Here is an 8590-nt window from a genome sequence, read left to right on the forward strand (position 1 = left end):
CAAAGGTCCGTCTAGTTAAAGCTATGGTTTTTCCAGTAGTCATGTGTAGATGTGAAAGTTGGACCAAAAGAAAGCTGAGCACTGAAGAATTGATGCTTTTGAACTGTGGTGTTGGAGAAGACTCCTGAGAGTCCCTTGGACTGCAAGGAGATCCAACCAGTCCATCCTAAAGAAATCAGTCCTGAATATTCATTGGAAGGACTGATGCTGAAGCTGAAACTGAAGCTCCAGTACTTTGTCCACCTGATGTGAAGAACTGACTCATTGGAAAAAACCCTGATACGGGGAAAAATTGAAGGCAGGAAGAGAAGGGGATGATAGAGGATGATATGGTTGGATGGCATCATTGACTCAACAGCCATGAGTTTGAGCAAGCTCCTGGAGTTGGTAATGGACAGGGAAGCCTGACGTGCTGCAGCCCATGTGGTCACAAAAAGTTAGATACGACTGAGTGACTGAACTGAACAACATATTTGCAGTAAGTTTAGGCTATGATCGGGAATTTATGTGCATAGATTTGTTTTTCTTCCTTTGGCTTTCCTTCTTCCTTGTTCATTTTCCCTTCATTTCCCAATCCCTTTCTCACTCCCGATGAAACCATTTACCTCAGACCGGGATTTGAACCCATATGGTGGTATTTGAACCCAGCCAAAACCCAAGGTACTTGGTTTCAGGACCTAATGAAACTCAGGTTCTTGATGTCTCATCGCAGAAAGAATTCCATGCGAGACACAAGTAATAGGTAAGAAGCAGATTTATTCAGATTCAGAGAGAAGCACACTCCACAGGCAGACTTTGGGCCATTGCAGATAGGGAGTGCGGCCACAAAATGTGTCTTGGTTAGTTTTTATGCACTGGGTATGTTAATGAGTGGGAAGATTATTCCAGCTATTTTGGGGAAGGGGAAGAGATTTCTAGGAATTGGGCCACGGCCCACTTCTTGGTCTCATGGAACTGTCATGGCACTTCTGGGTGTGTCATTTAGTTTGCTGATTGAGGATCAGTCTAGCTGAATTCAACAGTTCTGCCATCTTAGACCCATTTGATTCTAATCAGTTTATGTTCTCTAATCAGCCTCTTTGAAAGGCTGTGCCCTGCCCCTTTCCCTCCTGTTAGCTATTGAGTGTCTTTCTTTTGCCTTTCACCTTCAGTTCTTGAACACAGGTCATATTCTACTCCCAGTTCCCTTGTTTATTAGTTGTGTGCTATTGGGGCACTTAGCATCTCTGGGCCTCAACTTCCTCTCTTAAAATTGGTTTACCATGAGAGTGCCTACCTTAGAGGATTGTCAAAATTACAACCAAGAAGTAGTCACACGCCAAGCACATTAAGTGGTCTCCAGCAAGAACTGGACATGTTCACTCTATCTTTTCAGTCTTTTATCTCTATTACTCCTTCCCTCCAGGGCTCAGCAGGTAAAAACCGTGGGAAAAATACCTCGAGGCCAAAAGAGGAAACACTGGAGCTGGGGGCGGGGACTACGAGATGTCCACTGCGCGTGCGCGCCCTCTCTGTCAGGTTCTGGTTTCTAGGCGGTCGGGGGGGGGGGGGGGGCGGGGAGGGGCAGGTGGGGTAAATAGGGCTTCGTTTGTGACGGTTGCCTCCGGTAACCTGAGGGAGTGGCCGGACCTCGGTGGAGCCGCGGGCGGGCTGGCTCAGCGCAAATCTAGGGCTGGAAGGGTAAGTTGGAAAATGGCGGAGGGAGAAGAAGGAGGAGCTTCACTGAGCGGGAGGCTGGCCTCGCGGCGTGGGCGGAGGCCCGAAGACTTTGAGGGGCTCGGTGGCGCGGCTCGGGCGGGAGACAGACGGGCTGCGCCGCGTGCCTTGACTCTTTGAGGCCTTGGCTTGGAGGCACTGGATTCCCCGACCCGTGGTTGCTCCGGGCGGTGGGCGGGCGAGTGAGGGAAAGGAAGGGACTTCCGTTTCCTTCTAGGCTGGGGCCTGGCCGCCGAGAGGAGTTGGCACTTCCAGATTGGGGCTTGGGCCGCCCCTCCTCCAGGACCCTCCTCTCAGCACCGCGCGGGGCGCCTCGGGCGATCTAGGCCGGCTCTCCTGGCGCGGTGGGTACTGCCCGGACGGGCTTCCGCCTCCCTCCCCTTTCCTTCTCTCCCCTCCCCTCTCCTTCTCTCTTCCCTTCTCTTCTCCCCTCCTTCTCCTTGGGCCCCGCGCTGCGAGGGAGGGCAAGAGGGCAGCCCCTGCCGGGCGCTAGTGGCCCGCCCGGGGTTCGTGCCCAGGTTCCGGGACTGGCGAAGAAAGGCGTGGGTGGCTTCAGGCCGCCTGCGTGCCTCCTCAAACCCCGTGACCCCTAAGGTAAATCGAGTCCAAGAACTTTCTTAAAAAAATGATCAAAGGGGACCCCCCCTCCACCCCCCTCCATCTGATGCCTGTGCCAGGTATGGAGCTGGGTGGAGTGTGTCTGGTAAGAGCATGTGAACAGAAAGAATAGAAGCCAAAGACCTTCCGGAAGAGGAAATTAGCTAGTAATTCTTTCCAACCTTTGTCACCTCCCCAGCATATTCTGTGAGTAAAACAAAATTCAGTCTAACTTTCAGTTTCATTATTTTAACTCCATAATACACTTAATTGTTTTCTCATCGGGAGGAGGGAGAGTGGTTATTGCTGACACTAAGCAACAGCCCTCTCCACCTCCAAAAAAAGAAAAACGTCAATCAAAGCTTTGTAAAAAAAAAAAAAACCTATCAATTTTAATAATCTACTACTTTGTTTTCAGATATAATTGCATCACTACTTATGTCACAAATGTGCTACCATGATAGTTAATGGCAGAGAAATTTACTCTTGTAAGGTCGGAGGTTTCTATAGTGCTTCTTTTCTCTCTTTTTTTACTTAACATTTGTTATATCCAGTTCAAGAGAATACTGTGACAGCCATCTTAGAATTATCACACTTCTTTTTTTTTCACTGTATTTTTTTTTCATCAATCAGTGATTTTATTAACTCTTATCTTAAACTTTTTCTACACATTTTTTCCTGTTATTGAATTATCACACTTTAGAACTGGAAGGGGTCTTAGTCCACCCATGATATTTACAAAAGCAGAAACTAAGGCATAGGAAGATGTCATGGCTTGCCTAATGCTAGTCGATTCCTTGCTGTTGCTCTTTCTGTGCAACTGCTCCACTTAGCCTCCAATCAAGACAATGAAGATGTATTCAGTGAACATTTCTGAAGCATATACCACTTTGTGCCATACAACTGTGCTACCTACTTAAAGTGTATTTAACATGTTTATGAAGCCAGTGCTTGTGGTATTTTTCTTCATCATTGAAGAAGTTAAAAAGATTTATACATACACATCTAGATGTATGTGCTCAGAAAAGTTCTTGAAGGATGTACAAAGAAAATGTTAACAGTGGTTACTTCTGGAGGTTGGAGGGAGGCTTTTTATTTTGCACCTCACGTGTGACCTAAGGTACTGTTTGAAATTCTCACCGTGAACAAGTATTGATTTTAAAGCTAAAAACAAGTTTTAAAGTTTTCACACATGTATGTATATGTATATCAGTATAAACAAGTATCAATGGTATGTGTATATATATTTATATACCCATATGTATTTATGTATCAGTGATTTGTAAAATCCAGAGAGGTTCATGTCAGCCCAACTGGCAAAGCAGGCCTGATTATCTGATGCTCATATTTCATCTTTGGTTTTCTCCTGTTGCTCCTAATGTAAGAAGGTAACGATATTGTATTTTATTAGTCTTTATATAGTTTTGGAAAATGTGCTAAGCTTTTAATTATTGAATAATTAACAAATTATAACATTCAGGATATCAAATTTGACACAAAAAAATTCTGAACGTAGAAATCTTTGTAAAAATCATATAAAAAAATTAAGACAGTAAAGGTCCCTGGTGATTAGTAGTTCAGCTCTTTTGTTTTTATTACCAGGTTAAGACGAAAGAAAAAAAAAGTGAATTGCCCAAGGTCATATATCTAATTATTAACAGAGCTTGGACTAGAGTCTAGGTCCTAGTCCAGTGCACCTTGTACTACACCTGTAATTTTACTGCTTTCTAGTGCGTTCGATGACTCCAGCGAGGTGGGGGAGAAGGGAATACTGACTAAAAGTCAGGTCCATTTCACTAGATAAGAATTACTGTAATTAATGACTCAGTTAACTTGTATAGAGCTTGAAATATTTAACTAACATAAATGTTCCCCTTGTATTTGGTTGTAAACATTAACTTGTATTGTGCTTGAAGTATTTTACTAACATAAATGTTCCCTTGTATTTGGTTATAAACATTAACTCATTTAGTAAATGGTTTGTTTATATTATAAATGCTTAGAGACTCCAAGTGTGAAATAATGATATTTTCCTGTTTTTGTTTGGTCCCATATTTAAATCTGGTAGCTGGCACTAACAGATTTTAAAAAACCCGCTGATTTATTTAAAAAAAAAAAAAACTTACTGAGCACCTACAGTATATGCCAGGTATTGTACTATGTGGTAGAATCCCAAAGATGAATATGGCAAAATAGATGCCCTTGTTCTCTTGAGGTTGGGAGATTATCATGAGCTGTCATGTCTCAAACTTTGTGGTCTAATCTGGTAATAGTATTACAGAATGTAATCTGTGGCACAGTTTAAGGTCATTGTGTGAGTAGATTTGAGGAGGTTAAAAACAGTAGTGGAACAAATATTATTTTCACATCTTAGAGGTCACGTGGTACAATGGAAAGAGCCTTAGATTGAAAGCCTGAGTTCCTGTGTTGACTTTGTTTCTGATTAGCTGAGGGATTGTGAGCGAATCATTCAACCTCGTTGCCTCCATGTTTCTTTTTCATAAATTTTAAAGTATATTTGTTCCACTTAATTCAAAGCATGAAAAGAGCATTTGGAATATTATATAAGAAAAATGTATCTGCCATAAGAACTTGAGGCCAAACTTACGTTATATGTTAATCTACTCTGCATATACTTAGTAGGTTGTCCTTTGTATGATAAAAGCATATTTATGTCCATTTTGTAGAACTTGGCATGGACTTTTATTTATAATTATGATATAGTTGTAGCTGTGCTATTTGATACATTTGGGGATTTTATTTGGTATAATTGGTACCCAGTCTTTGTTCTGGATACATGTGATTCACTGTCATTCTGATCTGCTTCTATAATACATGAATATTTTCAAGAATATGGGTTGTGGTAAAAAGCGAGGTTTACCTGCATTGACTGGGAATAGCTTGAACTCAGATGGTCAGACAGAGGTTGAACTGAGTGAGTTAAAGCTAATGTCCTAAACTGGGCAAAGCTGGTGCCACTGTGTATTCTCTGGTATATCTGTAAATACTTATATATGGTTTGAACTTTTATGCTTATTCCTGTAATGATTTTTTTGACCTCATAACACAGACTTCTCAGCATATATTGCTATGTGATGTGCTTTTTGTGGCTCCACCTAATTTTTCAAGCCCTGAAAGGGCACAGAGCCTAACATTTTTTACCTTACTGGACTACCCTTTCTACAAATAATTCCAATAGTAATTTCCTTATACCTTTTGTTATTGTTCAGTTGCTCAGTCATGTCTGACTCTTTGCAACCTGATGGATTGTAGCCTGCCAGGCTTCTCTGTCCATAAAAGTCTCCAGATAAGAATACTGGAGTCGGTAGCCATCCATTCCCTTCTTCAGGGGATCTTCCTGACCCAGTGATTGAACCCACATCTCCTGCATTGGCAGGTGGATTCTTTACCATTGAGCCACCAGGGAAGCGTCCTTACACCTAGATTGGTCATAATCACTGGGTTTGCATTTTTTCCCTGGTGGCTCAGATGGTAAAGCATCTGCGTACAATGCGGGAGACCCGGATTCAGTCCCTGGGTCGGGAAGATCCCCTGGAGAAGGAAATGGCAACCCACTCCAGAATTCTTGCCTGGAGAATCCCATGGACGGAGGAGCCTGGTAGGCTACAGTCTATGGGGTCGCAAAGAGTCGGACATGACTGAGCGACTTCACTTTCACTTTCACTGGCCACATGATCTTTGATGAGTAACAACCAGTCAGAAAATCACTGTTTCCCAATATTTCAAATGGGTGTAGGATGTGTAGGTTAAATTAGCTACCACACATGAAAAAATTGTAGATTATAAAGCACATTACATATTTTAGTTATTATTGGAGGTAACATGGTAAAAGAGGATGGGCTGTGAAATCACACAAGTTCCTGGTTAAATTCTGACCTTTGAAACAAATAGGATTAGAAACTTAGTTTAAATTCAGCATGTTTTAGTAGATTAGAGAAAATGCATATAGTTAAAATGATGAGGTAGAGGGAAATGAAAATTGGTCTACAGTGTTTAAAACACATGGAGCATTCATTAAATATGTTGTACTATTTTAATGTGGCTTGTAGTCACTGTAGCAACGTTTCCTTCATTTTGTGTCATTTTTTAACTCAATCCCAATGGAAGACAAACCTACTAAATGTTTGCTTAGAGACAACAGAGTGGCTTTTGGAAAGAGTACAATATTTTTGCTGGGGAAAAAGAAAAGATATTGCCCTTTATCAAGAACTTTTTTCTGTACTTGCTTGTGATCCCAACATGATCATGGAAGAGAATACTTAATCCTGAGAAAGATTTAGGGTAGTTACTACCCATTCACCAAGTCATTTATCAAAAAAACCTCAGAATGGCATTTGTGGAACCATCTGATTTTTTCCAGTACCATGGCACCCCACTGCAGTACTCTTGCTTGGAAAATCCCATGGACGGAGAAGCCTGGTGGGCTGCAGTCCATGGGATCGCGAAGAGTCGGAAGTGACTGAGCAACTTCACTTTCACTTTTCACTCTCATGCATTGGAGAAGGAGATGGCAACCCACTCCAGTGTTTTTGCCTGGAGAATCCCAGGGACAGGGGAGCCTGGTGGGCTGCCGTCTGTGGGGTTTCACAGAGTCGGACACGACTGAAGCAACCTAGCAGTAGCATCCTGATCACTCTATCAGCATAAGTTATCTGCTGCTGCTGCTGCTGCTGCTACTAAGTCGCTTCAGTCGTGTCCGACTCTGTGCGACCCCAGAGACGGCAGCCCACCGGGCTCCCCCGTCCCTGGGATTCTCCAGGGAAGAACACTGGAGTGGGTTGCCATTTCCTTCTCCAATGCATCAAAGTGAAAAGTGAAAGGGAAGTCTGAGCGAGTATCAAATAGAATAAGTTCTGGTTTCTGTGGCCTTCATCAAATCATTTAATTTCCTTATGCTTTAATTTCTTTATCTGAAAATGAAAAAGTGATTTCTGTTATCCTGCTTAGCACAAATATAAGTAAATTATGTTGAATAAGTTTTGCCTTTGGATGTCAAATATAATGATTTTACTTTTCCGTGTTCTTGATTCTGAGCTGCCCTTTTGTAAAAATTATTTCAGGGAAATTTTTGGCTGAAGATCAGGGGAGACTGCTTTCTTACCAGTGCCCAAAATTATTTTCTCAAGGTATTAAGTGAACAAGTTTAGAACTCCAGCAATAGATATCACTCAGACATTTTTCAGTGAAATATTTTCTTTTCAACTCAAGTTAACAATAAGCAATCAGGTATTATTATTACTAATGTTTCTCAGCCTTCTCTGCTAGTGATTTACCGCTACCCAGGCAGTGGACCAAAAGACATGTGTTCACAGCCAACCACTTGTACATAACCTGGTTACTGCTTTTATCTCTGGGAGTTGACCTGTATCCTCTTTTTCTTTTTTTTTTTTGGCCTTGCCACAGCATGCAGGATCTTAGTTCCCCAACTGGGGTCAAACTTTGCCATCTGCCGTGGGAGCCTGGACTCTTTAACCACTGGACCACCAGGGAAGGACCCCCTTTTTTTAACTTGATAATTGACAATAATATTACAAAGTAGCAAGTTGACAAATTCTCAGAATAGGCAAAAAGATAAGGACCTAAGAATACATTCTTTCCTCTCCTTGTTATAAGTTATAAAAATTATTTTCTGTGAAAAAAGAGCCAAAACCTTGCAATAGCAGGCCCCACTAATGATAGCTTGCTGCTACTGCTGCTGCTATGTCGCTTCAGTCGTGTCCGACTCTGTGCAACCCCATAGACGGCAGCCCACCAGGCTCCCCCGTCCCTGGGATTCTCCAGGCAAGAACACTGGAGTGGGTTGCTATTTCCTTCTCCAATGCATGAAAGTGAAAAGTGAAACTGAAGTTGCTCAGTCGTGCCCGATTCCTAGCAACCCCATGGACTGCAGCCTACCAGGCTCCTCCATCCATGGGATTTTCCAGGCAAGAGTACTGGAGTGGGGTGCTATTGCCTTCTCCCAATGATAGCTTACCATGCCATTTTATTCACAGGTGAAGGAAACATTGTCATATGGCAGATAGCCAAATAACACCCCCAGCCTGCTGGGCACAATTGTATAAAGGACCTTGACTAATCAAGAGTCCAACTGCTTTTTTCTTTTAATTAGAATCTATTTGCTGGATAAAATTTAGAAAATTAAGAAAACTGTAAAGAAGAAAATTAAAGTCAGTAATCCCAGTACCCAGAGATAACCACAGTAGAGTTTTAATATGTAATTTAGCCTAAATCTTTATATATTACTCAGTCGTGTCCA

At 42.2% G+C, this 8590-nt stretch overlaps 1 protein-coding gene across 5 annotated transcripts in view; it reads left to right on the plus strand.

Annotated features, from left to right (window-relative positions):
* The first annotated feature begins 1559 nt into the window (after nucleotides 1–1559).
* Nucleotides 1560–8590, plus strand: part of XIAP (X-linked inhibitor of apoptosis) — a 40053-nt gene continuing 33022 nt past the window's right edge. The window contains exons 1-2 of one of the 5 annotated variants that reach the window (XM_070783957.1): nucleotides 1560–1680; nucleotides 1934–2060. The gene's annotated coding sequence lies outside the window, so the exon portion shown is untranslated. The other 4 variants (XM_070783955.1, XM_070783953.1, XM_070783954.1 and 1 more) reach the window with 4 other exon arrangements.

The sequence above is a fragment of the Bos indicus genome, chromosome X (assembly GCF_029378745.1).
Source record: "Bos indicus isolate NIAB-ARS_2022 breed Sahiwal x Tharparkar chromosome X, NIAB-ARS_B.indTharparkar_mat_pri_1.0, whole genome shotgun sequence".
Taxonomy (NCBI): Eukaryota; Metazoa; Chordata; class Mammalia; order Artiodactyla; family Bovidae; genus Bos; species Bos indicus.